Source organism: Amaranthus tricolor, chromosome 7 (genome assembly GCF_026212465.1).
Source record: "Amaranthus tricolor cultivar Red isolate AtriRed21 chromosome 7, ASM2621246v1, whole genome shotgun sequence".
Classification (NCBI taxonomy): Eukaryota; Viridiplantae; Streptophyta; class Magnoliopsida; order Caryophyllales; family Amaranthaceae; genus Amaranthus; species Amaranthus tricolor.
Window position 1 is genome coordinate 9,237,760 of NC_080053.1, and position 26,888 is coordinate 9,264,647.

At 49.0% G+C, this 26,888-nt stretch overlaps 40 non-coding genes across 40 annotated transcripts; all 40 read left to right on the top strand.

Annotated features, from left to right (window-relative positions):
* Nucleotides 1-139: 139 nt before the first annotated feature.
* LOC130819938 (5S ribosomal RNA) lies at nucleotides 140-258 on the top strand. The gene has a single exon (XR_009044965.1). It is a non-coding gene; the product is annotated as a 5S ribosomal RNA (ribosomal RNA).
* A 554-nt stretch (nucleotides 259-812) lies between these two features.
* On the top strand, nucleotides 813-931 carry LOC130819939 (5S ribosomal RNA). Its single transcript, XR_009044966.1, has one exon. It is a non-coding gene; the product is annotated as a 5S ribosomal RNA (ribosomal RNA).
* A 554-nt stretch (nucleotides 932-1,485) lies between these two features.
* LOC130819940 (5S ribosomal RNA) lies at nucleotides 1,486-1,604 on the top strand. The gene has a single exon (XR_009044967.1). It is a non-coding gene; the product is annotated as a 5S ribosomal RNA (ribosomal RNA).
* Nucleotides 1,605-2,157: 553 nt separating this feature from the next.
* LOC130819941 (5S ribosomal RNA) lies at nucleotides 2,158-2,276 on the top strand. The gene has a single exon (XR_009044968.1). It is a non-coding gene; the product is annotated as a 5S ribosomal RNA (ribosomal RNA).
* Nucleotides 2,277-2,829: 553 nt separating this feature from the next.
* On the top strand, nucleotides 2,830-2,948 carry LOC130819942 (5S ribosomal RNA). Its single transcript, XR_009044969.1, has one exon. It is a non-coding gene; the product is annotated as a 5S ribosomal RNA (ribosomal RNA).
* A 553-nt stretch (nucleotides 2,949-3,501) lies between these two features.
* On the top strand, nucleotides 3,502-3,620 carry LOC130819943 (5S ribosomal RNA). The gene has a single exon (XR_009044970.1). It is a non-coding gene; the product is annotated as a 5S ribosomal RNA (ribosomal RNA).
* Nucleotides 3,621-4,171: 551 nt separating this feature from the next.
* LOC130819944 (5S ribosomal RNA) lies at nucleotides 4,172-4,290 on the top strand. The gene has a single exon (XR_009044971.1). It is a non-coding gene; the product is annotated as a 5S ribosomal RNA (ribosomal RNA).
* Nucleotides 4,291-4,843: 553 nt separating this feature from the next.
* On the top strand, nucleotides 4,844-4,962 carry LOC130819945 (5S ribosomal RNA). The gene has a single exon (XR_009044972.1). It is a non-coding gene; the product is annotated as a 5S ribosomal RNA (ribosomal RNA).
* A 553-nt stretch (nucleotides 4,963-5,515) lies between these two features.
* Nucleotides 5,516-5,634, top strand: LOC130819947 (5S ribosomal RNA). The gene has a single exon (XR_009044974.1). It is a non-coding gene; the product is annotated as a 5S ribosomal RNA (ribosomal RNA).
* Nucleotides 5,635-6,186: 552 nt separating this feature from the next.
* Nucleotides 6,187-6,305, top strand: LOC130819436 (5S ribosomal RNA). Its single transcript, XR_009044473.1, has one exon. It is a non-coding gene; the product is annotated as a 5S ribosomal RNA (ribosomal RNA).
* A 552-nt stretch (nucleotides 6,306-6,857) lies between these two features.
* LOC130819949 (5S ribosomal RNA) lies at nucleotides 6,858-6,976 on the top strand. The gene has a single exon (XR_009044975.1). It is a non-coding gene; the product is annotated as a 5S ribosomal RNA (ribosomal RNA).
* Nucleotides 6,977-7,533: 557 nt separating this feature from the next.
* LOC130819950 (5S ribosomal RNA) lies at nucleotides 7,534-7,652 on the top strand. Its single transcript, XR_009044976.1, has one exon. It is a non-coding gene; the product is annotated as a 5S ribosomal RNA (ribosomal RNA).
* Nucleotides 7,653-8,208: 556 nt separating this feature from the next.
* LOC130819951 (5S ribosomal RNA) lies at nucleotides 8,209-8,327 on the top strand. Its single transcript, XR_009044977.1, has one exon. It is a non-coding gene; the product is annotated as a 5S ribosomal RNA (ribosomal RNA).
* A 556-nt stretch (nucleotides 8,328-8,883) lies between these two features.
* Nucleotides 8,884-9,002, top strand: LOC130819952 (5S ribosomal RNA). Its single transcript, XR_009044978.1, has one exon. It is a non-coding gene; the product is annotated as a 5S ribosomal RNA (ribosomal RNA).
* Nucleotides 9,003-9,558: 556 nt separating this feature from the next.
* On the top strand, nucleotides 9,559-9,677 carry LOC130819953 (5S ribosomal RNA). Its single transcript, XR_009044979.1, has one exon. It is a non-coding gene; the product is annotated as a 5S ribosomal RNA (ribosomal RNA).
* Nucleotides 9,678-10,231: 554 nt separating this feature from the next.
* Nucleotides 10,232-10,350, top strand: LOC130819954 (5S ribosomal RNA). Its single transcript, XR_009044980.1, has one exon. It is a non-coding gene; the product is annotated as a 5S ribosomal RNA (ribosomal RNA).
* Nucleotides 10,351-10,903: 553 nt separating this feature from the next.
* On the top strand, nucleotides 10,904-11,022 carry LOC130819955 (5S ribosomal RNA). Its single transcript, XR_009044981.1, has one exon. It is a non-coding gene; the product is annotated as a 5S ribosomal RNA (ribosomal RNA).
* Nucleotides 11,023-11,577: 555 nt separating this feature from the next.
* LOC130819956 (5S ribosomal RNA) lies at nucleotides 11,578-11,696 on the top strand. Its single transcript, XR_009044982.1, has one exon. It is a non-coding gene; the product is annotated as a 5S ribosomal RNA (ribosomal RNA).
* Nucleotides 11,697-12,253: 557 nt separating this feature from the next.
* Nucleotides 12,254-12,372, top strand: LOC130819957 (5S ribosomal RNA). The gene has a single exon (XR_009044983.1). It is a non-coding gene; the product is annotated as a 5S ribosomal RNA (ribosomal RNA).
* Nucleotides 12,373-12,928: 556 nt separating this feature from the next.
* On the top strand, nucleotides 12,929-13,047 carry LOC130819959 (5S ribosomal RNA). The gene has a single exon (XR_009044985.1). It is a non-coding gene; the product is annotated as a 5S ribosomal RNA (ribosomal RNA).
* A 557-nt stretch (nucleotides 13,048-13,604) lies between these two features.
* On the top strand, nucleotides 13,605-13,723 carry LOC130819960 (5S ribosomal RNA). Its single transcript, XR_009044986.1, has one exon. It is a non-coding gene; the product is annotated as a 5S ribosomal RNA (ribosomal RNA).
* A 558-nt stretch (nucleotides 13,724-14,281) lies between these two features.
* LOC130819961 (5S ribosomal RNA) lies at nucleotides 14,282-14,400 on the top strand. The gene has a single exon (XR_009044987.1). It is a non-coding gene; the product is annotated as a 5S ribosomal RNA (ribosomal RNA).
* Nucleotides 14,401-14,957: 557 nt separating this feature from the next.
* On the top strand, nucleotides 14,958-15,076 carry LOC130819962 (5S ribosomal RNA). Its single transcript, XR_009044988.1, has one exon. It is a non-coding gene; the product is annotated as a 5S ribosomal RNA (ribosomal RNA).
* Nucleotides 15,077-15,635: 559 nt separating this feature from the next.
* Nucleotides 15,636-15,754, top strand: LOC130819963 (5S ribosomal RNA). Its single transcript, XR_009044989.1, has one exon. It is a non-coding gene; the product is annotated as a 5S ribosomal RNA (ribosomal RNA).
* Nucleotides 15,755-16,311: 557 nt separating this feature from the next.
* On the top strand, nucleotides 16,312-16,430 carry LOC130819965 (5S ribosomal RNA). Its single transcript, XR_009044990.1, has one exon. It is a non-coding gene; the product is annotated as a 5S ribosomal RNA (ribosomal RNA).
* Nucleotides 16,431-16,987: 557 nt separating this feature from the next.
* On the top strand, nucleotides 16,988-17,106 carry LOC130819966 (5S ribosomal RNA). The gene has a single exon (XR_009044991.1). It is a non-coding gene; the product is annotated as a 5S ribosomal RNA (ribosomal RNA).
* A 557-nt stretch (nucleotides 17,107-17,663) lies between these two features.
* Nucleotides 17,664-17,782, top strand: LOC130819967 (5S ribosomal RNA). Its single transcript, XR_009044992.1, has one exon. It is a non-coding gene; the product is annotated as a 5S ribosomal RNA (ribosomal RNA).
* Nucleotides 17,783-18,341: 559 nt separating this feature from the next.
* Nucleotides 18,342-18,460, top strand: LOC130819968 (5S ribosomal RNA). Its single transcript, XR_009044993.1, has one exon. It is a non-coding gene; the product is annotated as a 5S ribosomal RNA (ribosomal RNA).
* Nucleotides 18,461-19,018: 558 nt separating this feature from the next.
* LOC130819969 (5S ribosomal RNA) lies at nucleotides 19,019-19,137 on the top strand. Its single transcript, XR_009044994.1, has one exon. It is a non-coding gene; the product is annotated as a 5S ribosomal RNA (ribosomal RNA).
* Nucleotides 19,138-19,694: 557 nt separating this feature from the next.
* On the top strand, nucleotides 19,695-19,813 carry LOC130819971 (5S ribosomal RNA). The gene has a single exon (XR_009044996.1). It is a non-coding gene; the product is annotated as a 5S ribosomal RNA (ribosomal RNA).
* Nucleotides 19,814-20,371: 558 nt separating this feature from the next.
* LOC130819972 (5S ribosomal RNA) lies at nucleotides 20,372-20,490 on the top strand. The gene has a single exon (XR_009044997.1). It is a non-coding gene; the product is annotated as a 5S ribosomal RNA (ribosomal RNA).
* A 557-nt stretch (nucleotides 20,491-21,047) lies between these two features.
* On the top strand, nucleotides 21,048-21,166 carry LOC130819973 (5S ribosomal RNA). The gene has a single exon (XR_009044998.1). It is a non-coding gene; the product is annotated as a 5S ribosomal RNA (ribosomal RNA).
* Nucleotides 21,167-21,723: 557 nt separating this feature from the next.
* LOC130819974 (5S ribosomal RNA) lies at nucleotides 21,724-21,842 on the top strand. The gene has a single exon (XR_009044999.1). It is a non-coding gene; the product is annotated as a 5S ribosomal RNA (ribosomal RNA).
* A 556-nt stretch (nucleotides 21,843-22,398) lies between these two features.
* Nucleotides 22,399-22,517, top strand: LOC130819975 (5S ribosomal RNA). The gene has a single exon (XR_009045000.1). It is a non-coding gene; the product is annotated as a 5S ribosomal RNA (ribosomal RNA).
* Nucleotides 22,518-23,070: 553 nt separating this feature from the next.
* Nucleotides 23,071-23,189, top strand: LOC130819976 (5S ribosomal RNA). The gene has a single exon (XR_009045001.1). It is a non-coding gene; the product is annotated as a 5S ribosomal RNA (ribosomal RNA).
* A 555-nt stretch (nucleotides 23,190-23,744) lies between these two features.
* Nucleotides 23,745-23,863, top strand: LOC130819977 (5S ribosomal RNA). The gene has a single exon (XR_009045002.1). It is a non-coding gene; the product is annotated as a 5S ribosomal RNA (ribosomal RNA).
* A 555-nt stretch (nucleotides 23,864-24,418) lies between these two features.
* On the top strand, nucleotides 24,419-24,537 carry LOC130819978 (5S ribosomal RNA). Its single transcript, XR_009045003.1, has one exon. It is a non-coding gene; the product is annotated as a 5S ribosomal RNA (ribosomal RNA).
* A 553-nt stretch (nucleotides 24,538-25,090) lies between these two features.
* Nucleotides 25,091-25,209, top strand: LOC130819979 (5S ribosomal RNA). Its single transcript, XR_009045004.1, has one exon. It is a non-coding gene; the product is annotated as a 5S ribosomal RNA (ribosomal RNA).
* A 543-nt stretch (nucleotides 25,210-25,752) lies between these two features.
* LOC130819980 (5S ribosomal RNA) lies at nucleotides 25,753-25,871 on the top strand. The gene has a single exon (XR_009045005.1). It is a non-coding gene; the product is annotated as a 5S ribosomal RNA (ribosomal RNA).
* A 556-nt stretch (nucleotides 25,872-26,427) lies between these two features.
* On the top strand, nucleotides 26,428-26,546 carry LOC130819982 (5S ribosomal RNA). The gene has a single exon (XR_009045007.1). It is a non-coding gene; the product is annotated as a 5S ribosomal RNA (ribosomal RNA).
* The last annotated feature ends 342 nt before the right edge of the window (nucleotides 26,547-26,888 follow it).

Sequence of the window (26,888 nt, forward strand, 5' to 3'; positions counted from 1 at the left end):
GGTGAAAAACGGTATTTGGGAAGGAGAAGGCTCGAAATAGGGGTCTCGGCTGCGAATTTACGAGCTTTGGAATGCTCTGGTTTTTTTTTTTTTTTTGGGCGGCATTGCGCATGTAAACAAATTGCTACGGTGAATGAACGGGTGCGATCATACCAGCACTAATGCACCGGATCCCATCAGAACTCCGCAGTTAAGCGTGCTTGGGCGAGAGTAGTACTAGGATGGGTGACCTCCTGGGAAGTCCTCGTGTTGCACCCCTTTTTCCCTCCTTTTTTTTTTTTAATTTTTCTTATCTGTTTCCGCTGCACTTGAGCAGAAGGCATTTCAGTGGTTATCGTAGTATACTCCATGGAAGTAATTTTATTTATAAAAATATAACTCGCAACCGGGTCCCGACCTCGAATTTACGGGCACTCGAAAGATAGGACCCGTCGAGGCGGGTCGATGCGCATACGAACGAATTGTCCGAAAGAGGCGTGCGTCGGTGCGTTCGTGTAAGCGGAAATTGCACCGGGTCCCGTCGGAAGTCCCCGCGGAAGCGCGCCCGGCATGGATGGCCTCTTGATTTCCAAGTGTTGCGCGGATTTCTCAAATATTTTGTCGCTTTTTTGTTGCGAGTTCACCTGGCTTTTAAAGCCGGCGGACTCTTTTGTGAATCGGACAATACCGGGAGGGTGAAAAACGGTATTTGGGAAGGAGAAGGCTCGAAATAGGGGTCTCGGCTGCGAATTTACGAGCTTTGGAATGCTCTGGTTTTTTTTTTTTTTTTGGGCGGCATTGCGCATGTAAACAAATTGCTACGGTGAATGAACGGGTGCGATCATACCAGCACTAATGCACCGGATCCCATCAGAACTCCGCAGTTAAGCGTGCTTGGGCGAGAGTAGTACTAGGATGGGTGACCTCCTGGGAAGTCCTCGTGTTGCACCCCTTTTTCCCTCCTTTTTTTTTTTTAATTTTTCTTATCTGTTTCCGCTGCACTTGAGCAGAAGGCATTTCAGTGGTTATCGTAGTATACTCCATGGAAGTAATTTTATTTATAAAAATATAACTCGCAACCGGGTCCCGACCTCGAATTTACGGGCACTCGAAAGATAGGACCCGTCGAGGCGGGTCGATGCGCATACGAACGAATTGTCCGAAAGAGGCGTGCGTCGGTGCGTTCGTGTAAGCGGAAATTGCACCGGGTCCCGTCGGAAGTCCCCGCGGAAGCGCGCCCGGCATGGATGGCCTCTTGATTTCCAAGTGTTGCGCGGATTTCTCAAATATTTTGTCGCTTTTTTGTTGCGAGTTCACCTGGCTTTTAAAGCCGGCGGACTCTTTTGTGAATCGGACAATACCGGGAGGGTGAAAAACGGTATTTGGGAAGGAGAAGGCTCGAAATAGGGGTCTCGGCTGCGAATTTACGAGCTTTGGAATGCTCTGGTTTTTTTTTTTTTTTTGGGCGGCATTGCGCATGTAAACAAATTGCTACGGTGAATGAACGGGTGCGATCATACCAGCACTAATGCACCGGATCCCATCAGAACTCCGCAGTTAAGCGTGCTTGGGCGAGAGTAGTACTAGGATGGGTGACCTCCTGGGAAGTCCTCGTGTTGCACCCCTTTTTCCCTCCTTTTTTTTTTTAATTTTTCTTATCTGTTTCCGCTGCACTTGAGCAGAAGGCATTTCAGTGGTTATCGTAGTATACTCCATGGAAGTAATTTTATTTATAAAAATATAACTCGCAACCGGGTCCCGACCTCGAATTTACGGGCACTCGAAAGATAGGACCCGTCGAGGCGGGTCGATGCGCATACGAACGAATTGTCCGAAAGAGGCGTGCGTCGGTGCGTTCGTGTAAGCGGAAATTGCACCGGGTCCCGTCGGAAGTCCCCGCGGAAGCGCGCCCGGCATGGATGGCCTCTTGATTTCCAAGTGTTGCGCGGATTTCTCAAATATTTTGTCGCTTTTTTGTTGCGAGTTCACCTGGCTTTTAAAGCCGGCGGACTCTTTTGTGAATCGGACAATACCGGGAGGGTGAAAAACGGTATTTGGGAAGGAGAAGGCTCGAAATAGGGGTCTCGGCTGCGAATTTACGAGCTTTGGAATGCTCTGGTTTTTTTTTTTTTTTTGGGCGGCATTGCGCATGTAAACAAATTGCTACGGTGAATGAACGGGTGCGATCATACCAGCACTAATGCACCGGATCCCATCAGAACTCCGCAGTTAAGCGTGCTTGGGCGAGAGTAGTACTAGGATGGGTGACCTCCTGGGAAGTCCTCGTGTTGCACCCCTTTTTCCCTCCTTTTTTTTTTTTATTTTTCTTATCTGTTTCCGCTGCACTTGAGCAGAAGGCATTTCAGTGGTTATCGTAGTATACTCCATGGAAGTAATTTTATTTATAAAAATATAACTCGCAACCGGGTCCCGACCTCGAATTTACGGGCACTCGAAAGATAGGACCCGTCGAGGCGGGTCGATGCGCATACGAACGAATTGTCCGAAAGAGGCGTGCGTCGGTGCGTTCGTGTAAGCGGAAATTGCACCGGGTCCCGTCGGAAGTCCCCGCGGAAGCGCGCCCGGCATGGATGGCCTCTTGATTTCCAAGTGTTGCGCGGATTTCTCAAATATTTTGTCGCTTTTTTGTTGCGAGTTCACCTGGCTTTTAAAGCCGGCGGACTCTTTTGTGAATCGGACAATACCGGGAGGGTGAAAAACGGTATTTGGGAAGGAGAAGGCTCGAAATAGGGGTCTCGGCTGCGAATTTACGAGCTTTGGAATGCTCTGGTTTTTTTTTTTTTTTTGGGCGGCATTGCGCATGTAAACAAATTGCTACGGTGAATGAACGGGTGCGATCATACCAGCACTAATGCACCGGATCCCATCAGAACTCCGCAGTTAAGCGTGCTTGGGCGAGAGTAGTACTAGGATGGGTGACCTCCTGGGAAGTCCTCGTGTTGCACCCCTTTTTCCCTCCTTTTTTTTTTTTATTTTTCTTATCTGTTTCCGCTGCACTTGAGCAGAAGGCATTTCAGTGGTTATCGTAGTATACTCCATGGAAGTAATTTTATTTATAAAAATATAACTCGCAACCGGGTCCCGACCTCGAATTTACGGGCACTCGAAAGATAGGACCCGTCGAGGCGGGTCGATGCGCATACGAACGAATTGTCCGAAAGAGGCGTGCGTCGGTGCGTTCGTGTAAGCGGAAATTGCACCGGGTCCCGTCGGAAGTCCCCGCGGAAGCGCGCCCGGCATGGATGGCCTCCTGATTTCCAAGTGTTGCGCGGATTTCTCAAATATTTTGTCGCTTTTTTGTTGCGAGTTCACCTGGCTTTTAAAGCCGGCGGACTCTTTTGTGAATCGGACAATACCGGGAGGGTGAAAAACGGTATTTGGGAAGGAGAAGGCTCGAAATAGGGGTCTCGGCTGCGAATTTACGAGCTTTGGAATGCTCTGGTTTTTTTTTTTTTTTTGGGCGGCATTGCGCATGTAAACAAATTGCTACGGTGAATGAACGGGTGCGATCATACCAGCACTAATGCACCGGATCCCATCAGAACTCCGCAGTTAAGCGTGCTTGGGCGAGAGTAGTACTAGGATGGGTGACCTCCTGGGAAGTCCTCGTGTTGCACCCCTTTTTCCCTCCTTTTTTTTTTTAATTTTTCTTATCTGTTTCCGCTGCACTTGAGCAGAAGGCATTTCAGTGGTTATCGTAGTATACTCCATGGAAGTAATTTTATTTATAAAAATATAACTCGCAACCGGGTCCCGACCTCGAATTTACGGGCACTCGAAAGATAGGACCCGTCGAGGCGGTTCGATGCGCATACGAACGAATTGTCCGAAAGAGGCGTGCGTCGGTGCGTTCGTGTAAGCGGAAATTGCACCGGGTCCCGTCGGAAGTCCCCGCGGAAGCGCGCCCGGCATGGATGGCCTCTTGATTTCCAAGTGTTGCGCGGATTTCTCAAATATTTTGTCGCTTTTTTGTTGCGAGTTCACCTGGCTTTTAAAGCCGGCGGACTCTTTTGTGAATCGGACAATACCGGGAGGGTGAAAAACGGTATTTGGGAAGGAGAAGGCTCGAAATAGGGGTCTCGGCTGCGAATTTACGAGCTTTGGAATGCTCTGGTTTTTTTTTTTTTTGGGCGGCATTGCGCATGTAAACAAATTGCTACGGTGAATGAACGGGTGCGATCATACCAGCACTAATGCACCGGATCCCATCAGAACTCCGCAGTTAAGCGTGCTTGGGCGAGAGTAGTACTAGGATGGGTGACCTCCTGGGAAGTCCTCGTGTTGCACCCCTTTTTCCCTCCTTTTTTTTTTTAATTTTTCTTATCTGTTTCCGCTGCACTTGAGCAGAAGGCATTTCAGTGGTTATCGTAGTATACTCCATGGAAGTAATTTTATTTATAAAAATATAACTCGCAACCGGGTCCCGACCTCGAATTTACGGGCACTCGAAAGATAGGACCCGTCGAGGCGGGTCGATGCGCATACGAACGAATTGTCCGAAAGAGGCGTGCGTCGGTGCGTTCGTGTAAGCGGAAATTGCACCGGGTCCCGTCGGAAGTCCCCGCGGAAGCGCGCCCGGCATGGATGGCCTCTTGATTTCCAAGTGTTGCGCGGATTTCTCAAATATTTTGTCGCTTTTTTGTTGCGAGTTCACCTGGCTTTTAAAGCCGGCGGACTCTTTTGTGAATCGGACAATACCGGGAGGGTGAAAAACGGTATTTGGGAAGGAGAAGGCTCGAAATAGGGGTCTCGGCTGCGAATTTACGAGCTTTGGAATGCTCTGGTTTTTTTTTTTTTTTTGGGCGGCATTGCGCATGTAAACAAATTGCTACGGTGAATGAACGGGTGCGATCATACCAGCACTAATGCACCGGATCCCATCAGAACTCCGCAGTTAAGCGTGCTTGGGCGAGAGTAGTACTAGGATGGGTGACCTCCTGGGAAGTCCTCGTGTTGCACCCCTTTTTCCCTCCTTTTTTTTTTTAATTTTTCTTATCTGTTTCCGCTGCACTTGAGCAGAAGGCATTTCAGTGGTTATCGTAGTATACTCCATGGAAGTAATTTTATTTATAAAAATATAACTCGCAACCGGGTCCCGACCTCGAATTTACGGGCACTCGAAAGATAGGACCCGTCGAGGCGGGTCGATGCGCATACGAACGAATTGTCCGAAAGAGGCGTGCGTCGGTGCGTTCGTGTAAGCGGAAATTGCACCGGGTCCCGTCGGAAGTCCCCGCGGAAGCGCGCCCGGCATGGATGGCCTCTTGATTTCCAAGTGTTGCGCGGATCTCTCAAATATTTTGTCGCTTTTTTGTTGCGAGTTCACCTGGCTTTTAAAGCCGGCGGACTCTTTTGTGAATCGGACAATACCGGGAGGGTGAAAAACGGTATTTGGGAAGGAGAAGGCTCGAAATAGGGGTCTCGGCTGCGAATTTACGAGCTTTGGAATGCTCTGGTTTTTTTTTTTTTTTTGGGCGGCATTGCGCATGTAAACAAATTGCTACGGTGAATGAACGGGTGCGATCATACCAGCACTAATGCACCGGATCCCATCAGAACTCCGCAGTTAAGCGTGCTTGGGCGAGAGTAGTACTAGGATGGGTGACCTCCTGGGAAGTCCTCGTGTTGCACCCCTTTTTCCCTCCTTTTTTTTTTAATTTTTCTTATCTGTTTCCGCTGCACTTGAGCAGAAGGCATTTCAGTGGTTATCGTAGTATACTCCATGGAAGTAATTTTATTTATAAAAATATAACTCGCAACCGGGTCCCGACCTCGAATTTACGGGCACTCGAAAGATAGGACCCGTCGAGGCGGGTCGATGCGCATACGAACGAATTGTCCGAAAGAGGCGTGCGTCGGTGCGTTCGTGTAAGCGGAAATTGCACCGGGTCCCGTCGGAAGTCCCCGCGGAAGCGCGCCCGGCATGGATGGCCTCTTGATTTCCAAGTGTTGCGCGGATCTCTCAAATATTTTGTCGCTTTTTTGTTGCGAGTTCACCTGGCTTTTAAAGCCGGCGGACTCTTTTGTGAATCGGACAATACCGGGAGGGTGAAAAACGGTATTTGGGAAGGAGAAGGCTCGAAATAGGGGTCTCGGCTGCGAATTTACGAGCTTTGGAATGCTCTGGTTTTTTTTTTTTTTTTGGGCGGCATTGCGCATGTAAACAAATTGCTACGGTGAATGAACGGGTGTGATCATACCAGCACTAATGCACCGGATCCCATCAGAACTCCGCAGTTAAGCGTGCTTGGGCGAGAGTAGTACTAGGATGGGTGACCTCCTGGGAAGTCCTCGTGTTGCACCCCTTTTTCCCTCCTTTTTTTTTTAATTTTTCTTATCTGTTTCCGCTGCACTTGAGCAGAAGGCATTTCAGTGGTTATCGTAGTATACTCCATGGAAGTAATTTTATTTATAAAAATATAACTCGCAACCGGGTCCCGACCTCGAATTTACGGGCACTCGAAAGATAGGACCCGTCGAGGCGGGTCGATGCGCATACGAACGAATTGTCCGAAAGAGGCGTGCGTCGGTGCGTTCGTGTAAGCGGAAATTGCACCGGGTCCCGTCGGAAGTCCCCGCGGAAGCGCGCCCGGCATGGATGGCCTCTTGATTTCCAAGTGTTGCGCGGATCTCTCAAATATTTTGTCGCTTTTTTGTCGCGAGTTCACCTGGCTTTTAAAGCCGGCGGACTCTTTTGTGAATCGGACAATACCGGGAGGGTGAAAAACGGTATTTGGGAAGGAGAAGGCTCGAAATAGGGGTCTCGGCTGCGAATTTACGAGCTTTGGAATGCTCTGGTTTTTTTTTTTTTTTTGGGCGGCATTGCGCATGTAAACAAATTGCTACGGTGAATGAACGGGTGCGATCATACCAGCACTAATGCACCGGATCCCATCAGAACTCCGCAGTTAAGCGTGCTTGGGCGAGAGTAGTACTAGGATGGGTGACCTCCTGGGAAGTCCTCGTGTTGCACCCCTTTTTCCCTCCTTTTTTTTTTTAATTTTTCTTATCTGTTTCCGCTGCACTTGAGCAGAAGGCATTTCAGTGGTTATCGTAGTATACTCCATGGAAGTAATTTTATTTATAAAAATATAACTCGCAACCGGGTCCCGACCTCGAATTTACGGGCACTCGAAAGATAGGACCCGTCGAGGCGGGTCGATGCGCATACGAACGAATTGTCCGAAAGAGGCGTGCGTCGGTGCGTTCGTGTAAGCGGAAATTGCACCGGGTCCCGTCGGAAGTCCCCGCGGAAGCGCGCCCGGCATGGATGGCCTCTTGATTTCCAAGTGTTGCGCGGATTTCTCAAATATTTTGTCGCTTTTTTGTTGCGAGTTCACCTGGCTTTTAAAGCCGGCGGACTCTTTTGTGAATCGGACAATACCGGGAGGGTGAAAAACGGTATTTGGGAAGGAGAAGGCTCGAAATAGGGGTCTCGGCTGCGAATTTACGAGCTTTGGAATGCTCTGGTTTTTTTTTTTTTTTTTTTTGGGCGGCATTGCGCATGTAAACAAATTGCTACGGTGAATGAACGGGTGCGATCATACCAGCACTAATGCACCGGATCCCATCAGAACTCCGCAGTTAAGCGTGCTTGGGCGAGAGTAGTACTAGGATGGGTGACCTCCTGGGAAGTCCTCGTGTTGCACCCCTTTTTCCCTCCTTTTTTTTTTTAATTTTTCTTATCTGTTTCCGCTGCACTTGAGCAGAAGGCATTTCAGTGGTTATCGTAGTATACTCCATGGAAGTAATTTTATTTATAAAAATATAACTCGCAACCGGGTCCCGACCTCGAATTTACGGGCACTCGAAAGATAGGACCCGTCGAGGCGGGTCGATGCGCATACGAACGAATTGTCCGAAAGAGGCGTGCGTCGGTGCGTTCGTGTAAGCGGAAATTGCACCGGGTCCCGTCGGAAGTCCCCGCGGAAGCGCGCCCGGCATGGATGGCCTCTTGATTTCCAAGTGTTGCGCGGATTTCTCAAATATTTTGTCGCTTTTTTGTTGCGAGTTCACCTGGCTTTTAAAGCCGGCGGACTCTTTTGTGAATCGGACAATACCGGGAGGGTGAAAAACGGTATTTGGGAAGGAGAAGGCTCGAAATAGGGGTCTCGGCTGCGAATTTACGAGCTTTGGAATGCTCTGGTTTTTTTTTTTTTTTTTTTGGGCGGCATTGCGCATGTAAACAAATTGCTACGGTGAATGAACGGGTGCGATCATACCAGCACTAATGCACCGGATCCCATCAGAACTCCGCAGTTAAGCGTGCTTGGGCGAGAGTAGTACTAGGATGGGTGACCTCCTGGGAAGTCCTCGTGTTGCACCCCTTTTTCCCTCCTTTTTTTTTTTAATTTTTCTTATCTGTTTCCGCTGCACTTGAGCAGAAGGCATTTCAGTGGTTATCGTAGTATACTCCATGGAAGTAATTTTATTTATAAAAATATAACTCGCAACCGGGTCCCGACCTCGAATTTACGGGCACTCGAAAGATAGGACCCGTCGAGGCGGGTCGATGCGCATACGAACGAATTGTCCGAAAGAGGCGTGCGTCGGTGCGTTCGTGTAAGCGGAAATTGCACCGGGTCCCGTCGGAAGTCCCCGCGGAAGCGCGCCCGGCATGGATGGCCTCTTGATTTCCAAGTGTTGCGCGGATTTCTCAAATATTTTGTCGCTTTTTTGTTGCGAGTTCACCTGGCTTTTAAAGCCGGCGGACTCTTTTGTGAATCGGACAATACCGGGAGGGTGAAAAACGGTATTTGGGAAGGAGAAGGCTCGAAATAGGGGTCTCGGCTGCGAATTTACGAGCTTTGGAATGCTCTGGTTTTTTTTTTTTTTTTTTTGGGCGGCATTGCGCATGTAAACAAATTGCTACGGTGAATGAACGGGTGCGATCATACCAGCACTAATGCACCGGATCCCATCAGAACTCCGCAGTTAAGCGTGCTTGGGCGAGAGTAGTACTAGGATGGGTGACCTCCTGGGAAGTCCTCGTGTTGCACCCCTTTTTCCCTCCTTTTTTTTTTTAATTTTTCTTATCTGTTTCCGCTGCACTTGAGCAGAAGGCATTTCAGTGGTTATCGTAGTATACTCCATGGAAGTAATTTTATTTATAAAAATATAACTCGCAACCGGGTCCCGACCTCGAATTTACGGGCACTCGAAAGATAGGACCCGTCGAGGCGGGTCGATGCGCATACGAACGAATTGTCCGAAAGAGGCGTGCGTCGGTGCGTTCGTGTAAGCGGAAATTGCACCGGGTCCCGTCGGAAGTCCCCGCGGAAGCGCGCCCGGCATGGATGGCCTCTTGATTTCCAAGTGTTGCGCGGATTTCTCAAATATTTTGTCGCTTTTTTGTTGCGAGTTCACCTGGCTTTTAAAGCCGGCGGACTCTTTTGTGAATCGGACAATACCGGGAGGGTGAAAAACGGTATTTGGGAAGGAGAAGGCTCGAAATAGGGGTCTCGGCTGCGAATTTACGAGCTTTGGAATGCTCTGGTTTTTTTTTTTTTTTTTTTGGGCGGCATTGCGCATGTAAACAAATTGCTACGGTGAATGAACGGGTGCGATCATACCAGCACTAATGCACCGGATCCCATCAGAACTCCGCAGTTAAGCGTGCTTGGGCGAGAGTAGTACTAGGATGGGTGACCTCCTGGGAAGTCCTCGTGTTGCACCCCTTTTTCCCTCCTTTTTTTTTTTAATTTTTCTTATCTGTTTCCGCTGCACTTGAGCAGAAGGCATTTCAGTGGTTATCGTAGTATACTCCATGGAAGTAATTTTATTTATAAAAATATAACTCGCAACCGGGTCCCGACCTCGAATTTACGGGCACTCGAAAGATAGGACCCGTCGAGGCGGGTCGATGCGCATACGAACGAATTGTCCGAAAGAGGCGTGCGTCGGTGCGTTCGTGTAAGCGGAAATTGCACCGGGTCCCGTCGGAAGTCCCCGCGGAAGCGCGCCCGGCATGGATGGCCTCTTGATTTCCAAGTGTTGCGCGGATCTCTCAAATATTTTGTCGCTTTTTTGTTGCGAGTTCACCTGGCTTTTAAAGCCGGCGGACTCTTTTGTGAATCGGACAATACCGGGAGGGTGAAAAACGGTATTTGGGAAGGAGAAGGCTCGAAATAGGGGTCTCGGCTGCGAATTTACGAGCTTTGGAATGCTCTGGTTTTTTTTTTTTTTTTTGGGCGGCATTGCGCATGTAAACAAATTGCTACGGTGAATGAACGGGTGCGATCATACCAGCACTAATGCACCGGATCCCATCAGAACTCCGCAGTTAAGCGTGCTTGGGCGAGAGTAGTACTAGGATGGGTGACCTCCTGGGAAGTCCTCGTGTTGCACCCCTTTTTCCCTCCTTTTTTTTTTTAATTTTTATTATCTGTTTCCGCTGCACTTGAGCAGAAGGCATTTCAGTGGTTATCGTAGTATACTCCATGGAAGTAATTTTATTTATAAAAATATAACTCGCAACCGGGTCCCGACCTCGAATTTACGGGCACTCGAAAGATAGGACCCGTCGAGGCGGGTCGATGCGCATACGAACGAATTGTCCGAAAGAGGCGTGCGTCGGTGCGTTCGTGTAAGCGGAAATTGCACCGGGTCCCGTCGGAAGTCCCCGCGGAAGCGCGCCCGGCATGGATGGCCTCTTGATTTCCAAGTGTTGCGCGGATCTCTCAAATATTTTGTCGCTTTTTTGTTGCGAGTTCACCTGGCTTTTAAAGCCGGCGGACTCTTTTGTGAATCGGACAATACCGGGAGGGTGAAAAACGGTATTTGGGAAGGAGAAGGCTCGAAATAGGGGTCTCGGCTGCGAATTTACGAGCTTTGGAATGCTCTGGTTTTTTTTTTTTTTTTGGGCGGCATTGCGCATGTAAACAAATTGCTACGGTGAATGAACGGGTGCGATCATACCAGCACTAATGCACCGGATCCCATCAGAACTCCGCAGTTAAGCGTGCTTGGGCGAGAGTAGTACTAGGATGGGTGACCTCCTGGGAAGTCCTCGTGTTGCACCCCTTTTTCCCTCCTTTTTTTTTTTAATTTTTCTTATCTGTTTCCGCTGCACTTGAGCAGAAGGCATTTCAGTGGTTATCGTAGTATACTCCATGGAAGTAATTTTATTTATAAAAATATAACTCGCAACCGGGTCCCGACCTCGAATTTACGGGCACTCGAAAGATAGGACCCGTCGAGGCGGGTCGATGCGCATACGAACGAATTGTCCGAAAGAGGCGTGCGTCGGTGCGTTCGTGTAAGCGGAAATTGCACCGGGTCCCGTCGGAAGTCCCCGCGGAAGCGCGCCCGGCATGGATGGCCTCTTGATTTCCAAGTGTTGCGCGGATCTCTCAAATATTTTGTCGCTTTTTTGTTGCGAGTTCACCTGGCTTTTAAAGCCGGCGGACTCTTTTGTGAATCGGACAATACCGGGAGGGTGAAAAACGGTATTTGGGAAGGAGAAGGCTCGAAATAGGGGTCTCGGCTGCGAATTTACGAGCTTTGGAATGCTCTGGTTTTTTTTTTTTTTTTTTGGGCGGCATTGCGCATGTAAACAAATTGCTACGGTGAATGAACGGGTGCGATCATACCAGCACTAATGCACCGGATCCCATCAGAACTCCGCAGTTAAGCGTGCTTGGGCGAGAGTAGTACTAGGATGGGTGACCTCCTGGGAAGTCCTCGTGTTGCACCCCTTTTTCCCTCCTTTTTTTTTTTAATTTTTCTTATCTGTTTCCGCTGCACTTGAGCAGAAGGCATTTCAGTGGTTATCGTAGTATACTCCATGGAAGTAATTTTATTTATAAAAATATAACTCGCAACCGGGTCCCGACCTCGAATTTACGGGCACTCGAAAGATAGGACCCGTCGAGGCGGGTCGATGCGCATACGAACGAATTGTCCGAAAGAGGCGTGCGTCGGTGCGTTCGTGTAAGCGGAAATTGCACCGGGTCCCGTCGGAAGTCCCCGCGGAAGCGCGCCCGGCATGGATGGCCTCTTGATTTCCAAGTGTTGCGCGGATCTCTCAAATATTTTGTCGCTTTTTTGTTGCGAGTTCACCTGGCTTTTAAAGCCGGCGGACTCTTTTGTGAATCGGACAATACCGGGAGGGTGAAAAACGGTATTTGGGAAGGAGAAGGCTCGAAATAGGGGTCTCGGCTGCGAATTTACGAGCTTTGGAATGCTCTGGTTTTTTTTTTTTTTTTTTTTGGGCGGCATTGCGCATGTAAACAAATTGCTACGGTGAATGAACGGGTGCGATCATACCAGCACTAATGCACCGGATCCCATCAGAACTCCGCAGTTAAGCGTGCTTGGGCGAGAGTAGTACTAGGATGGGTGACCTCCTGGGAAGTCCTCGTGTTGCACCCCTTTTTCCCTCCTTTTTTTTTTTAATTTTTCTTATCGGTTTCCGCTGCACTTGAGCAGAAGGCATTTCAGTGGTTATCGTAGTATACTCCATGGAAGTAATTTTATTTATAAAAATATAACTCGCAACCGGGTCCCGACCTCGAATTTACGGGCACTCGAAAGATAGGACCCGTCGAGGCGGGTCGATGCGCATACGAACGAATTGTCCGAAAGAGGCGTGCGTCGGTGCGTTCGTGTAAGCGGAAATTGCACCGGGTCCCGTCGGAAGTCCCCGCGGAAGCGCGCCCGGCATGGATGGCCTCTTGATTTCCAAGTGTTGCGCGGATTTCTCAAATATTTTGTCGCTTTTTTGTTGCGAGTTCACCTGGCTTTTAAAGCCGGCGGACTCTTTTGTGAATCGGACAATACCGGGAGGGTGAAAAACGGTATTTGGGAAGGAGAAGGCTCGAAATAGGGGTCTCGGCTGCGAATTTACGAGCTTTGGAATGCTCTGGTTTTTTTTTTTTTTTTTTTGGGCGGCATTGCGCATGTAAACAAATTGCTACGGTGAATGAACGGGTGCGATCATACCAGCACTAATGCACCGGATCCCATCAGAACTCCGCAGTTAAGCGTGCTTGGGCGAGAGTAGTACTAGGATGGGTGACCTCCTGGGAAGTCCTCGTGTTGCACCCCTTTTTCCCTCCTTTTTTTTTTTAATTTTTCTTATCTGTTTCCGCTGCACTTGAGCAGAAGGCATTTCAGTGGTTATCGTAGTATACTCCATGGAAGTAATTTTATTTATAAAAATATAACTCGCAACCGGGTCCCGACCTCGAATTTACGGGCACTCGAAAGATAGGACCCGTCGAGGCGGGTCGATGCGCATACGAACGAATTGTCCGAAAGAGGCGTGCGTCGGTGCGTTCGTGTAAGCGGAAATTGCACCGGGTCCCGTCGGAAGTCCCCGCGGAAGCGCGCCCGGCATGGATGGCCTCTTGATTTCCAAGTGTTGCGCGGATTTCTCAAATATTTTGTCGCTTTTTTGTTGCGAGTTCACCTGGCTTTTAAAGCCGGCGGACTCTTTTGTGAATCGGACAATACCGGGAGGGTGAAAAACGGTATTTGGGAAGGAGAAGGCTCGAAATAGGGGTCTCGGCTGCGAATTTACGAGCTTTGGAATGCTCTGGTTTTTTTTTTTTTTTTTTTTGGGCGGCATTGCGCATGTAAACAAATTGCTACGGTGAATGAACGGGTGCGATCATACCAGCACTAATGCACCGGATCCCATCAGAACTCCGCAGTTAAGCGTGCTTGGGCGAGAGTAGTACTAGGATGGGTGACCTCCTGGGAAGTCCTCGTGTTGCACCCCTTTTTCCCTCCTTTTTTTTTTTAATTTTTCTTATCTGTTTCCGCTGCACTTGAGCAGAAGGCATTTCAGTGGTTATCGTAGTATACTCCATGGAAGTAATTTTATTTATAAAAATATAACTCGCAACCGGGTCCCGACCTCGAATTTACGGGCACTCGAAAGATAGGACCCGTCGAGGCGGGTCGATGCGCATACGAACGAATTGTCCGAAAGAGGCGTGCGTCGGTGCGTTCGTGTAAGCGGAAATTGCACCGGGTCCCGTCGGAAGTCCCCGCGGAAGCGCGCCCGGCATGGATGGCCTCTTGATTTCCAAGTGTTGCGCGGATTTCTCAAATATTTTGTCGCTTTTTTGTTGCGAGTTCACCTGGCTTTTAAAACCGGCGGACTCTTTTGTGAATCGGACAATACCGGGAGGGTGAAAAACGGTATTTGGGAAGGAGAAGGCTCGAAATAGGGGTCTCGGCTGCGAATTTACGAGCTTTGGAATGCTCTGGTTTTTTTTTTTTTTTTTTTTTGGGCGGCATTGCGCATGTAAACAAATTGCTACGGTGAATGAACGGGTGCGATCATACCAGCACTAATGCACCGGATCCCATCAGAACTCCGCAGTTAAGCGTGCTTGGGCGAGAGTAGTACTAGGATGGGTGACCTCCTGGGAAGTCCTCGTGTTGCACCCCTTTTTCCCTCCTTTTTTTTTTTAATTTTTCTTATCTGTTTCCGCTGCACTTGAGCAGAAGGCATTTCAGTGGTTATCGTAGTATACTCCATGGAAGTAATTTTATTTATAAAAATATAACTCGCAACCGGGTCCCGACCTCGAATTTACGGGCACTCGAAAGATAGGACCCGTCGAGGCGGGTCGATGCGCATACGAACGAATTGTCCGAAAGAGGCGTGCGTCGGTGCGTTCGTGTAAGCGGAAATTGCACCGGGTCCCGTCGGAAGTCCCCGCGGAAGCGCGCCCGGCATGGATGGCCTCTTGATTTCCAAGTGTTGCGCGGATTTCTCAAATATTTTGTCGCTTTTTTGTTGCGAGTTCACCTGGCTTTTAAAGCCGGCGGACTCTTTTGTGAATCGGACAATACCGGGAGGGTGAAAAACGGTATTTGGGAAGGAGAAGGCTCGAAATAGGGGTCTCGGCTGCGAATTTACGAGCTTTGGAATGCTCTGGTTTTTTTTTTTTTTTTTTTTGGGCGGCATTGCGCATGTAAACAAATTGCTACGGTGAATGAACGGGTGCGATCATACCAGCACTAATGCACCGGATCCCATCAGAACTCCGCAGTTAAGCGTGCTTGGGCGAGAGTAGTACTAGGATGGGTGACCTCCTGGGAAGTCCTCGTGTTGCACCCCTTTTTCCCTCCTTTTTTTTTTTAATTTTTCTTATCTGTTTCCGCTGCACTTGAGCAGAAGGCATTTCAGTGGTTATCGTAGTATACTCCATGGAAGTAATTTTATTTATAAAAATATAACTCGCAACCGGGTCCCGACCTCGAATTTACGGGCACTCGAAAGATAGGACCCGTCGAGGCGGGTCGATGCGCATACGAACGAATTGTCCGAAAGAGGCGTGCGTCGGTGCGTTCGTGTAAGCGGAAATTGCACCGGGTCCCGTCGGAAGTCCCCGCGGAAGCGCGCCCGGCATGGATGGCCTCTTGATTTCCAAGTGTTGCGCGGATTTCTCAAATATTTTGTCGCTTTTTTGTTGCGAGTTCACCTGGCTTTTAAAGCCGGCGGACTCTTTTGTGAATCGGACAATACCGGGAGGGTGAAAAACGGTATTTGGGAAGGAGAAGGCTCGAAATAGGGGTCTCGGCTGCGAATTTACGAGCTTTGGAATGCTCTGGTTTTTTTTTTTTTTTTTTTTTTGGGCGGCATTGCGCATGTAAACAAATTGCTACGGTGAATGAACGGGTGCGATCATACCAGCACTAATGCACCGGATCCCATCAGAACTCCGCAGTTAAGCGTGCTTGGGCGAGAGTAGTACTAGGATGGGTGACCTCCTGGGAAGTCCTCGTGTTGCACCCCTTTTTCCCTCCTTTTTTTTTTTAATTTTTCTTATCTGTTTCCGCTGCACTTGAGCAGAAGGCATTTCAGTGGTTATCGTAGTATACTCCATGGAAGTAATTTTATTTATAAAAATATAACTCGCAACCGGGTCCCGACCTCGAATTTACGGGCACTCGAAAGATAGGACCCGTCGAGGCGGGTCGATGCGCATACGAACGAATTGTCCGAAAGAGGCGTGCGTCGGTGCGTTCGCGTAAGCGGAAATTGCACCGGGTCCCGTCGGAAGTCCCCGCGGAAGCGCGCCCGGCATGGATGGCCTCTTGATTTCCAAGTGTTGCGCGGATTTCTCAAATATTTTGTCGCTTTTTTGTTGCGAGTTCACCTGGCTTTTAAAGCCGGCGGACTCTTTTGTGAATCGGACAATACCGGGAGGGTGAAAAACGGTATTTGGGAAGGAGAAGGCTCGAAATAGGGGTCTCGGCTGCGAATTTACGAGCTTTGGAATGCTCTGGTTTTTTTTTTTTTTTTTTTTGGGCGGCATTGCGCATGTAAACAAATTGCTACGGTGAATGAACGGGTGCGATCATACCAGCACTAATGCACCGGATCCCATCAGAACTCCGCAGTTAAGCGTGCTTGGGCGAGAGTAGTACTAGGATGGGTGACCTCCTGGGAAGTCCTCGTGTTGCACCCCTTTTTCCCTCCTTTTTTTTTTTAATTTTTCTTATCTGTTTCCGCTGCACTTGAGCAGAAGGCATTTCAGTGGTTATCGTAGTATACTCCATGGAAGTAATTTTATTTATAAAAATATAACTCGCAACCGGGTCCCGACCTCGAATTTACGGGCACTCGAAAGATAGGACCCGTCGAGGCGGGTCGATGCGCATACGAACGAATTGTCCGAAAGAGGCGTGCGTCGGTGCGTTCGTGTAAGCGGAAATTGCACCGGGTCCCGTCGGAAGTCCCCGCGGAAGCGCGCCCGGCATGGATGGCCTCTTGATTTCCAAGTGTTGCGCGGATTTCTCAAATATTTTGTCGCTTTTTTGTTGCGAGTTCACCTGGCTTTTAAAGCCGGCGGACTCTTTTGTGAATCGGACAATACCGGGAGGGTGAAAAACGGTATTTGGGAAGGAGAAGGCTCGAAATAGGGGTCTCGGCTGCGAATTTACGAGCTTTGGAATGCTCTGGTTTTTTTTTTTTTTTTTTTTGGGCGGCATTGCGCATGTAAACAAATTGCTACGGTGAATGAACGGGTGCGATCATACCAGCACTAATGCACCGGATCCCATCAGAACTCCGCAGTTAAGCGTGCTTGGGCGAGAGTAGTACTAGGATGGGTGACCTCCTGGGAAGTCCTCGTGTTGCACCCCTTTTTCCCTCCTTTTTTTTTTTAATTTTTCTTATCTGTTTCCGCTGCACTTGAGCAGAAGGCATTTCAGTGGTTATCGTAGTATACTCCATGGAAGTAATTTTATTTATAAAAATATAACTCGCAACCGGGTCCCGACCTCGAATTTACGGGCACTCGAAAGATAGGACCCGTCGAGGCGGGTCGATGCGCATACGAACGAATTGTCCGAAAGAGGCGTGCGTCGGTGCGTTCGTGTAAGCGGAAATTGCACCGGGTCCCGTCGGAAGTCCCCGCGGAAGCGCGCCCGGCATGGATGGCCTCTTGATTTCCAAGTGTTGCGCGGATTTCTCAAATATTTTGTCGCTTTTTTGTTGCGAGTTCACCTGGCTTTTAAAGCCGGCGGACTCTTTTGTGAATCGGACAATACCGGGAGGGTGAAAAACGGTATTTGGGAAGGAGAAGGCTCGAAATAGGGGTCTCGGCTGCGAATTTACGAGCTTTGGAATGCTCTGGTTTTTTTTTTTTTTTTTTTTGGGCGGCATTGCGCATGTAAACAAATTGCTACGGTGAATGAACGGGTGCGATCATACCAGCACTAATGCACCGGATCCCATCAGAACTCCGCAGTTAAGCGTGCTTGGGCGAGAGTAGTACTAGGATGGGTGACCTCCTGGGAAGTCCTCGTGTTGCACCCCTTTTTCCCTCCTTTTTTTTTTTAATTTTTCTTATCTGTTTCCGCTGCACTTGAGCAGAAGGCATTTCAGTGGTTATCGTAGTATACTCCATGGAAGTAATTTTATTTATAAAAATATAACTCGCAACCGGGTCCCGACCTCGAATTTACGGGCACTCGAAAGATAGGACCCGTCGAGGCGGGTCGATGCGCATACGAACGAATTGTCCGAAAGAGGCGTGCGTCGGTGCGTTCGTGTAAGCGGAAATTGCACCGGGTCCCGTCGGAAGTCCCCGCGGAAGCGCGCCCGGCATGGATGGCCTCTTGATTTCCAAGTGTTGCGCGGATTTCTCAAATATTTTGTCGCTTTTTTGTTGCGAGTTCACCTGGCTTTTAAAGCCGGCGGACTCTTTTGTGAATCGGACAATACCGGGAGGGTGAAAAACGGTATTTGGGAAGGAGAAGGCTCGAAATAGGGGTCTCGGCTGCGAATTTACGAGCTTTGGAATGCTCTGGTTTTTTTTTTTTTTTTTTTTTTGGGCGGCATTGCGCATGTAAACAAATTGCTACGGTGAATGAACGGGTGCGATCATACCAGCACTAATGCACCGGATCCCATCAGAACTCCGCAGTTAAGCGTGCTTGGGCGAGAGTAGTACTAGGATGGGTGACCTCCTGGGAAGTCCTCGTGTTGCACCCCTTTTTCCCTCCTTTTTTTTTTTAATTTTTCTTATCTGTTTCCGCTGCACTTGAGCAGAAGGCATTTCAGTGGTTATCGTAGTATACTCCATGGAAGTAATTTTATTTATAAAAATATAACTCGCAACCGGGTCCCGACCTCGAATTTACGGGCACTCGAAAGATAGGACCCGTCGAGGCGGGTCGATGCGCATACGAACGAATTGTCCGAAAGAGGCGTGCGTCGGTGCGTTCGTGTAAGCGGAAATTGCACCGGGTCCCGTCGGAAGTCCCCGCGGAAGCGCGCCCGGCATGGATGGCCTCTTGATTTCCAAGTGTTGCGCGGATTTCTCAAATATTTTGTCGCTTTTTTGTTGCGAGTTCACCTGGCTTTTAAAGCCGGCGGACTCTTTTGTGAATCGGACAATACCGGGAGGGTGAAAAACGGTATTTGGGAAGGAGAAGGCTCGAAATAGGGGTCTCGGCTGCGAATTTACGAGCTTTGGAATGCTCTGGTTTTTTTTTTTTTTTTTTTTTGGGCGGCATTGCGCATGTAAACAAATTGCTACGGTGAATGAACGGGTGCGATCATACCAGCACTAATGCACCGGATCCCATCAGAACTCCGCAGTTAAGCGTGCTTGGGCGAGAGTAGTACTAGGATGGGTGACCTCCTGGGAAGTCCTCGTGTTGCACCCCTTTTTCCCTCCTTTTTTTTTTTAATTTTTCTTATCTGTTTCCGCTGCACTTGAGCAGAAGGCATTTCAGTGGTTATCGTAGTATACTCCATGGAAGTAATTTTATTTATAAAAATATAACTCGCAACCGGGTCCCGACCTCGAATTTACGGGCACTCGAAAGATAGGACCCGTCGAGGCGGGTCGATGCGCATACGAACGAATTGTCCGAAAGAGGCGTGCGTCGGTGCGTTCGTGTAAGCGGAAATTGCACCGGGTCCCGTCGGAAGTCCCCGCGGAAGCGCGCCCGGCATGGATGGCCTCTTGATTTCCAAGTGTTGCGCGGATTTCTCAAATATTTTGTCGCTTTTTTGTTGCGAGTTCACCTGGCTTTTAAAGCCGGCGGACTCTTTTGTGAATCGGACAATACCGGGAGGGTGAAAAACGGTATTTGGGAAGGAGAAGGCTCGAAATAGGGGTCTCGGCTGCGAATTTACGAGCTTTGGAATGCTCTGGTTTTTTTTTTTTTTTTTTTTGGGCGGCATTGCGCATGTAAACAAATTGCTACGGTGAATGAACGGGTGCGATCATACCAGCACTAATGCACCGGATCCCATCAGAACTCCGCAGTTAAGCGTGCTTGGGCGAGAGTAGTACTAGGATGGGTGACCTCCTGGGAAGTCCTCGTGTTGCACCCCTTTTTCCCTCCTTTTTTTTTTTAATTTTTCTTATCTGTTTCCGCTGCACTTGAGCAGAAGGCATTTCAGTGGTTATCGTAGTATACTCCATGGAAGTAATTTTATTTATAAAAATATAACTCGCAACCGGGTCCCGACCTCGAATTTACGGGCACTCGAAAGATAGGACCCGTCGAGGCGGGTCGATGCGCATACGAACGAATTGTCCGAAAGAGGCGTGCGTCGGTGCGTTCGTGTAAGCGGAAATTGCACCGGGTCCCGTCGGAAGTCCCCGCGGAAGCGCGCCCGGCATGGATGGCCTCTTGATTTCCAAGTGTTGCGCGGATTTCTCAAATATTTTGTCGCTTTTTTGTTGCGAGTTCACCTGGCTTTTAAAGCCGGCGGACTCTTTTGTGAATCGGACAATACCGGGAGGGTGAAAAACGGTATTTGGGAAGGAGAAGGCTCGAAATAGGGGTCTCGGCTGCGAATTTACGAGCTTTGGAATGCTCTGGTTTTTTTTTTTTTTTTTTTTTGGGCGGCATTGCGCATGTAAACAAATTGCTACGGTGAATGAACGGGTGCGATCATACCAGCACTAATGCACCGGATCCCATCAGAACTCCGCAGTTAAGCGTGCTTGGGCGAGAGTAGTACTAGGATGGGTGACCTCCTGGGAAGTCCTCGTGTTGCACCCCTTTTTCCCTCCTTTTTTTTTTTAATTTTTCTTATCTGTTTCCGCTGCACTTGAGCAGAAGGCATTTCAGTGGTTATCGTAGTATACTCCATGGAAGTAATTTTATTTATAAAAATATAACTCGCAACCGGGTCCCGACCTCGAATTTACGGGCACTCGAAAGATAGGACCCGTCGAGGCGGGTCGATGCGCATACGAACGAATTGTCCGAAAGAGGCGTGCGTCGGTGCGTTCGTGTAAGCGGAAATTGCACCGGGTCCCGTCGGAAGTCCCCGCGGAAGCGCGCCCGGCATGGATGGCCTCTTGATTTCCAAGTGTTGCGCGGATTTCTCAAATATTTTGTCGCTTTTTTGTTGCGAGTTCACCTGGCTTTTAAAGCCGGCGGACTCTTTTGTGAATCGGACAATACCGGGAGGGTGAAAAACGGTATTTGGGAAGGAGAAGGCTCGAAATAGGGGTCTCGGCTGCGAATTTACGAGCTTTGGAATGCTCTGGTTTTTTTTTTTTTTTTTTTTGGGCGGCATTGCGCATGTAAACAAATTGCTACGGTGAATGAACGGGTGCGATCATACCAGCACTAATGCACCGGATCCCATCAGAACTCCGCAGTTAAGCGTGCTTGGGCGAGAGTAGTACTAGGATGGGTGACCTCCTGGGAAGTCCTCGTGTTGCACCCCTTTTTCCCTCCTTTTTTTTTTTAATTTTTCTTATCTGTTTCCGCTGCACTTGAGCAGAAGGCATTTCAGTGGTTATCGTAGTATACTCCATGGAAGTAATTTTATTTATAAAAATATAACTCGCAACCGGGTCCCGACCTCGAATTTACGGGCACTCGAAAGATAGGACCCGTCGAGGCGGGTCGATGCGCATACGAACGAATTGTCCGAAAGAGGCGTGCGTCGGTGCGTTCGTGTAAGCGGAAATTGCACCGGGTCCCGTCGGAAGTCCCCGCGGAAGCGCGCCCGGCATGGATGGCCTCTTGATTTCCAAGTGTTGCGCGGATTTCTCAAATATTTTGTCGCTTTTTTGTTGCGAGTTCACCTGGCTTTTAAAGCCGGCGGACTCTTTTGTGAATCGGACAATACCGGGAGGGTGAAAAACGGTATTTGGGAAGGAGAAGGCTCGAAATAGGGGTCTCGGCTGCGAATTTACGAGCTTTGGAATGCTCTGGTTTTTTTTTTTTTTTTTTTTGGGCGGCATTGCGCATGTAAACAAATTGCTACGGTGAATGAACGGGTGCGATCATACCAGCACTAATGCACCGGATCCCATCAGAACTCCGCAGTTAAGCGTGCTTGGGCGAGAGTAGTACTAGGATGGGTGACCTCCTGGGAAGTCCTCGTGTTGCACCCCTTTTTCCCTCCTTTTTTTTTTTAATTTTTCTTATCTGTTTCCGCTGCACTTGAGCAGAAGGCATTTCAGTGGTTATCGTAGTATACTCCATGGAAGTAATTTTATTTATAAAAATATAACTCGCAACCGGGTCCCGACCTCGAATTTACGGGCACTCGAAAGATAGGACCCGTCGAGGCGGGTCGATGCGCATACGAACGAATTGTCCGAAAGAGGCGTGCGTCGGTGCGTTCGTGTAAGCGGAAATTGCACCGGGTCCCGTCGGAAGTCCCCGCGGAAGCGCGCCCGGCATGGATGGCCTCTTGATTTCCAAGTGTTGCGCGGATTTCTCAAATATTTTGTCGCTTTTTTGTTGCGAGTTCACCTGGCTTTTAAAGCCGGCGGACTCTTTTGTGAATCGGACAATACCGGGAGGGTGAAAAACGGTATTTGGGAAGGAGAAGGCTCGAAATAGGGGTCTCGGCTGCGAATTTACGAGCTTTGGAATGCTCTGGTTTTTTTTTTTTTTTTTTTGGGCGGCATTGCGCATGTAAACAAATTGCTACGGTGAATGAACGGGTGCGATCATACCAGCACTAATGCACCGGATCCCATCAGAACTCCGCAGTTAAGCGTGCTTGGGCGAGAGTAGTACTAGGATGGGTGACCTCCTGGGAAGTCCTCGTGTTGCACCCCTTTTTCCCTCCTTTTTTTTTAATTTTTCTTATCTGTTTCCGCTGCACTTGAGCAGAAGGCATTTCAGTGGTTATCGTAGTATACTCCATGGAAGTAATTTTATTTATAAAAATATAACTCGCAACCGGGTCCCGACCTCGAATTTACGGGCACTCGAAAGATAGGACCCGTCGAGGCGGGTCGATGCGCATACGAACGAATTGTCCGAAAGAGGCGTGCGTCGGTGCGTTCGTGTAAGCGGAAATTGCACCGGGTCCCGTCGGAAGTCCCCGCGGAAGCGCGCCCGGCATGGATGGCCTCTTGATTTCCAAGTGTTGCGCGGATTTCTCAAATATTTTGTCGCTTTTTTGTTGCGAGTTCACCTGGCTTTTAAAGCCGGCGGACTCTTTTGTGAATCGGACAATACCGGGAGGGTGAAAAACGGTATTTGGGAAGGAGAAGGCTCGAAATAGGGGTCTCGGCTGCGAATTTACGAGCTTTGGAATGCTCTGGTTTTTTTTTTTTTTTTTTGGGCGGCATTGCGCATGTAAACAAATTGCTACGGTGAATGAACGGGTGCGATCATACCAGCACTAATGCACCGGATCCCATCAGAACTCCGCAGTTAAGCGTGCTTGGGCGAGAGTAGTACTAGGATGGGTGACCTCCTGGGAAGTCCTCGTGTTGCACCCCTTTTTCCCTCCTTTTTTTTTTAATTTTTCTTATCTGTTTCCGCTGCACTTGAGCAGAAGGCATTTCAGTGGTTATCGTAGTATACTCCATGGAAGTAATTTTATTTATAAAAATATAACTCGCAACCGGGTCCCGACCTCGAATTTACGGGCACTCGAAAGATAGGACCCGTCGAGGCGGGTCGATGCGCATACGAACGAATTGTCCGAAAGAGGCGTGCGTCGGTGCGTTCGTGTAAGCGGAAATTGCACCGGGTCCCGTCGGAAGTCCCCGCGGAAGCGCGCCCGGCATGGATGGCCTCTTGATTTCCAAGTGTTGCGCGGATTTCTCAAATATTTTGTCGCTTTTTTGTTGCGAGTTCACCTGGCTTTTAAAGCCGGCGGACTCTTTTGTGAATCGGACAATACCGGGAGGGTGAAAAACGGTATTTGGGAAGGAGAAGGCTCGAAATAGGGGTCTCGGCTGCGAATTTACGAGCTTTGGAATGCTCTGGTTTTTTTTTTTTTTTTTTTGGGCGGCATTGCGCATGTAAACAAATTGCTACGGTGAATGAACGGGTGCGATCATACCAGCACTAATGCACCGGATCCCATCAGAACTCCGCAGTTAAGCGTGCTTGGGCGAGAGTAGTACTAGGATGGGTGACCTCCTGGGAAGTCCTCGTGTTGCACCCCTTTTTCCCTCCTTTTTTTTTTAATTTTTCTTATCTGTTTCCGCTGCACTTGAGCAGAAGGCATTTCAGTGGTTATCGTAGTATACTCCATGGAAGTAATTTTATTTATAAAAATATAACTCGCAACCGGGTCCCGACCTCGAATTTACGGGCACTCGAAAGATAGGACCCGTCGAGGCGGGTCGATGCGCATACGAACGAATTGTCCGAAAGAGGCGTGCGTCGGTGCGTTCGTGTAAGCGGAAATTGCACCGGGTCCCGTCGGAAGTCCCCGCGGAAGCGCGCCCGGCATGGATGGCCTCTTGATTTCCAAGTGTTGCGCGGATTTCTCAAATATTTTGTCGCTTTTTTGTTGCGAGTTCACCTGGCTTTTAAAGCCGGCGGACTCTTTTGTGAATCGGACAATACCGGGAGGGTGAAAAACGGTATTTGGGAAGGAGAAGGCTCGAAATAGGGGTCTCGGCTGCGAATTTACGAGCTTTGGAATGCTCTGGTTTTTTTTTTTTTTTTTTTGGGCGGCATTGCGCATGTAAACAAATTGCTACGGTGAATGAACGGGTGCGATCATACCAGCACTAATGCACCGGATCCCATCAGAACTCCGCAGTTAAGCGTGCTTGGGCGAGAGTAGTACTAGGATGGGTGACCTCCTGGGAAGTCCTCGTGTTGCACCCCTTTTTCCCTCCTTTTTTTTTTAATTTTTCTTATCTGTTTCCGCTGCACTTGAGCAGAAGGCATTTCAGTGGTTATCGTAGTATACTCCATGGAAGTAATTTTATTTATAAAAATATAACTCGCAACCGGGTCCCGACCTCGAATTTACGGGCACTCGAAAGATAGGACCCGTCGAGGCGGGTCGATGCGCATACGAACGAATTGTCCGAAAGAGGCGTGCGTCGGTGCGTTCGTGTAAGCGGAAATTGCACCGGGTCCCGTCGGAAGTCCCCGCGGAAGCGCGCCCGGCATGGATGGCCTCTTGATTTCCAAGTGTTGCGCGGATTTCTCAAATATTTTGTCGCTTTTTTGTTGCGAGTTCACCTGGCTTTTAAAGCCGGCGGACTCTTTTGTGAATCGGACAATACCGGGAGGGTGAAAAACGGTATTTGGGAAGGAGAAGGCTCGAAATAGGGGTCTCGGCTGCGAATTTACGAGCTTTGGAATGCTCTGGTTTTTTTTTTTTTTTTTGGGCGGCATTGCGCATGTAAACAAATTGCTACGGTGAATGAACGGGTGCGATCATACCAGCACTAATGCACCGGATCCCATCAGAACTCCGCAGTTAAGCGTGCTTGGGCGAGAGTAGTACTAGGATGGGTGACCTCCTGGGAAGTCCTCGTGTTGCACCCCTTTTTCCCTCCTTTTTTTTTTTAATTTTTCTTATCTGTTTCCGCTGCACTTGAGCAGAAGGCATTTCAGTGGTTATCGTAGTATACTCCATGGAAGTAATTTTATTTATAAAAATATAACTCGCAACCGGGTCCCGACCTCGAATTTACGGGCACTCGAAAGATAGGACCCGTCGAGGCGGGTCGATGCGCATACGAACGAATTGTCCGAAAGAGGCGTGCGTCGGTGCGTTCGTGTAAGCGGAAATTGCACCGGGTCCCGTCGGAAGTCCCCGCGGAAGCGCGCCCGGCATGGATGGCCTCTTGATTTCCAAGTGTTGCGCGGATTTCTCAAATATTTTGTCGCTTTTTTCCTGGCTTTTAAAGCCGGCGGACTCTTTTGTGAATCGGACAATACCGGGAGGGTGAAAAACGGTATTTGGGAAGGAGAAGGCTCGAAATAGGGGTCTCGGCTGCGAATTTACGAGCTTTGGAATGCTCTGGTTTTTTTTTTTTTTTTTTGGGCGGCATTGCGCATGTAAACAAATTGCTACGGTGAATGAACGGGTGCGATCATACCAGCACTAATGCACCGGATCCCATCAGAACTCCGCAGTTAAGCGTGCTTGGGCGAGAGTAGTACTAGGATGGGTGACCTCCTGGGAAGTCCTCGTGTTGCACCCCTTTTTCCCTCCTTTTTTTTTTTAATTTTTCTTATCTGTTTCCGCTGCACTTGAGCAGAAGGCATTTCAGTGGTTATCGTAGTATACTCCATGGAAGTAATTTTATTTATAAAAATATAACTCGCAACCGGGTCCCGACCTCGAATTTACGGGCACTCGAAAGATAGGACCCGTCGAGGCGGGTCGATGCGCATACGAACGAATTGTCCGAAAGAGGCGTGCGTCGGTGCGTTCGTGTAAGCGGAAATTGCACCGGGTCCCGTCGGAAGTCCCCGCGGAAGCGCGCCCGGCATGGATGGCCTCTTGATTTCCAAGTGTTGCGCGGATTTCTCAAATATTTTGTCGCTTTTTTGTTGCGAGTTCACCTGGCTTTTAAAGCCGGCGGACTCTTTTGTGAATCGGACAATACCGGGAGGGTGAAAAACGGTATTTGGGAAGGAGAAGGCTCGAAATAGGGGTCTCGGCTGCGAATTTACGAGCTTTGGAATGCTCTGGTTTTTTTTTTTTTTTTTTTGGGCGGCATTGCGCATGTAAACAAATTGCTACGGTGAATGAACGGGTGCGATCATACCAGCACTAATGCACCGGATCCCATCAGAACTCCGCAGTTAAGCGTGCTTGGGCGAGAGTAGTACTAGGATGGGTGACCTCCTGGGAAGTCCTCGTGTTGCACCCCTTTTTCCCTCCTTTTTTTTTTTAATTTTTCTTATCTGTTTCCGCTGCACTTGAGCAGAAGGCATTTCAGTGGTTATCGTAGTATACTCCATGGAAGTAATTTTATTTATAAAAATATAACTCGCAACCGGGTCCCGACCTCGAATTTACGGGCACTCGAAAGATAGGACCCGTCGAGGCGGGTCGATGCGCATACGAACGAATTGTCCGAAAGAGGCGTGCGTCGGTGCGTTCGTGTAAGCGGAAATTGCACCGGGTCCCGTCGGAAGTCCCCGCGGAAGCGCGCCCGGCATGGATGGCCTCTTGATTTCCAAGTGTTGCGCGGATTTCTCAAATATTTTGT